Consider the following 3,226-nt stretch of genomic DNA (forward strand, 5'->3'; position numbering starts at 1 on the left):
AATGTAAAAAAAATGCTTAGAAAGTCCTAAAAGATTTCCTATCCAGGAAAAGACTGAACCATGATAGAAAATCAGCTTTTTGTCTTATTGAGAAACTCTTGCCATCAGTGTATCAATGATCCCCTTATAATTAATATTCAAAATAGTCTTCAGCGGACACTGCTTGGATTTACTTTTCTATGGGACCAGGACGTGTCACAAAGGTGTAAACCTCCATTATTTGTATAACAGCATTAGTATGGTACCAGTGACGGATGAGTCATTGATCTGTTTTTTATTTTCAAGTTTGGATAATTACATTGGAGAACTCAAAATACAATAAAACTATCTTCTTTACTTTTTCTTTTTGCATACCTGCAAGAGACAAGTTAATGAATCCATTTTATGGCAATTACAGTAGTGTTAAAGAATAAAAAAAGTTTTTTGATTTATATGGACTATGTAGAAGATGTACTTGATTTTTCCAACTCTTTATATTTATATTAAGCAGGTATTGGAAACTTCAGGCTCCACAATTCACAGTCTTGACGGCAGCTACAACATTTAGGACTACTCAGGATAATTTCAAGCTACATTCTTCTGTATTTCATGGGTGATCCATGACTTAATCACATTTTAACAATTTTCTTTTTTGCATATCCTAGTTACTTCTTTCTCCTCCCTATAAAAAAGAATTCAAACTAATTGCAACTTGATACACAGTATTTCACTTAATTAAAATCTTCCTTTAGATACTTAAAATGTCAAAATTTTAAAAGCATACTAATGATCCTTATATAAATACCATAGGGACTATTTTAAGTGTTCATAATTATCTTCTAAGTATCATGCTCTGTAAATGTTGGTTTATTTGGTATAAATATTTCGAGATAAGAAAGCAGTTTCTATATTTACCTATATGTAAGAATCATCAATAACATTATATTAAGGGTGATATTGCAGACTGAAATACAATAGAGCAAGCCAGACGGCTCCCTTGGATGGAAAGAAGCCTACGTAAGGAGTTCCTGGGGCTGGTTGGATTTTTATATGGAATTTCTGTCATTGTGTCCCTAAGGACATAGACAGCAGGAAGGAAAGGAAAGAAGTGGACCTCTAGAGAACAAGTAGATTTATTAGAGGATAAACCTGAGGGGCCACACACCTGCATCCTGGGGGCCAGAGGAGGTGAGCACCCACCTTATGACTGGGGCACAGAGAAGGTAGACACCGACCTGCACCCTGGGGGTCAGAGGAAGAGCAACCTCTCTCTCTCACATTCAGGGATTTTATGTTTTCCTTCCTTCAGGGAGGGGGAAGGAGCTCCTGGCTGAGGTTGTGTAATATCAGGGGCAGTTGCAGGTGGGTTATGCCATATTAGGGAGGGCAGTTGTAGGGTTGTCAGAAGTCATGGGAGAGGCAAGATTCCTGGAAAGCAGCCAAGGGGAGGCATCCATGATGGGAGCACTTAGACCTAACTTTTCTCCATCAAACCTGACCCTAAAGACCATATATAACGAGCATTATGAAGAAAGTCCTTGTTGGAGGCACAAGGTCTGCAGCACTGTCTGTGGAGCTCATGATGTGATTGCACAACTCCATCCTCAAATACGAATTTGCAGGGTGATCACCACTGAGGGGGCTGGATATATATGTTTCATCATCATGTCTGACTGCTCCATGCTGGCAGAGGTGGGGTGATGGTGGTGGTGATGAAGTTTGAAGAGGGTAAATGATCATACATATCCCATAAGAGGAGGATGGATAGTATTTCCATGGTCCTGAATGACAGATTGAGAAATTTTTGTGACCCAGTTAATCAAAAATTTCTGGAAGAGAGTACTGGCCAGGGCGAGGTAGTTGGGAGGTGGTGCAGGATGGTAGCGATGAGGGGTCTGCTTCATCTCAGCCATGTCAGGTATTGGCAAGCCACATGCCAAGCCTGCTCAGCCTGAGCTGCACACCAGTCCCCAAAATGCAGGACATGTTCTTGAAATCAAGAATCCTGTTTATAGCCCTGGGTCTTCTGGGGTTCCCTATGTAAATGTCAAATGAATTGATTATCCAGCGGCTTCCCTGTGGGATATGCTGTTGCTCCTACGTATTCTCCTAACATGTACCCTGGAGCAAATCCTACCTTCCAGACAGGCTACAAGCTTGACAAATCTTACAAAAAGTCTTCCTGTTCCTCCAACAGCTTGGTTGTGCCAGCATATTCCTCCTCCCCCAATCCCTAGCAGATGGCCCTGTAACCCCTAAGTGCCTACCCTCAGTAGAGCCCATATGCCCAGCAAGGCACATATTACCCACAGATACTGTATGCAGCACCGTTTTATGTCATCCACCACACCACGGTGGTACAGCCCAACAGCATGCCAGCAACAGTCTACCCTGCTCCCATACATCCTCCTAGAGACAATGGGGGCACCAGGGGGCATGACTACTGGAACCACCACAGCCATGTCAGCAGATACCATGCTAGCTGCTCATTCTCCAACTCCTGTTGCCATTCACCTGGTCACTGTGCCTACACGACCTGATTAGGAATATCCATCTACAGCTCTGTGCCTCCTCATCGGTGACCACCTTACAAATTAATATTTGAGGATGGAGCTGTGCAGTCACATCACGAGCTCCACAGATGGTACTGCATATCTTGTGCCTCCAACAAGGACTTTCTTCCTAATGCTCTGTACATTTAGCTAAACATAACCTGTCCTATTCCAGCAGGTCCCAGCACGGCAAGTCTCTAACTAATTCTGTGTGTTGGACTTAATGCTGTTTTGTGGACTACCCCCTCCATTTAGCTAACTGTAATGAGAAACAGAGAGTATTAATCTATTCTGAATTATATCTAGTTGCATGAATGTTTATGAACACACACACAAGAATTTCTGGAATAAACTAATAAAACATAATCAGATGGTGCTGGAAAAAAAAAAAAGTGGCTGAGCAGTTAAGAGCTCTGGCTGGTCCTGTAGAGGACCTGGGTTAGGATCTCAGCACCTACATAGCAACTAACATCCATCCAAATCTCCAGTTCCAAGGGAATCTGATGCCCTCTTCTGACCTCCATGGGTATTGCACAGTATGAGTGCACTTACATATATGCAGACAGTATACTCATACACATAAAATGAAAATAATAAAATACTTTAAAATAAAACATAGCAGGAGGATGAGGGAAATTGCAATCAGGGGGTGATAGCAGGGAGGAGTCAAGGCAGAGTTGAGAGTAGATCATGTA

The 3,226-nt window shown here is 42.0% G+C and overlaps 1 pseudogene; it reads left to right on the top strand.

The window, feature by feature from the left end:
• The first annotated feature begins 1,890 nt into the window (after nt 1–1,890).
• On the top strand, nt 1,891–2,523 carry LOC103737930 (annotated as a pseudogene).
• The last annotated feature ends 703 nt before the right edge of the window (nt 2,524–3,226 follow it).

The sequence above is a fragment of the Nannospalax galili genome, unplaced genomic scaffold, assembly GCF_000622305.1.
Source record: "Nannospalax galili isolate Female #2095 unplaced genomic scaffold, S.galili_v1.0 scaffold418, whole genome shotgun sequence".
NCBI classification, from domain to species: domain Eukaryota; kingdom Metazoa; phylum Chordata; class Mammalia; order Rodentia; family Spalacidae; genus Nannospalax; species Nannospalax galili.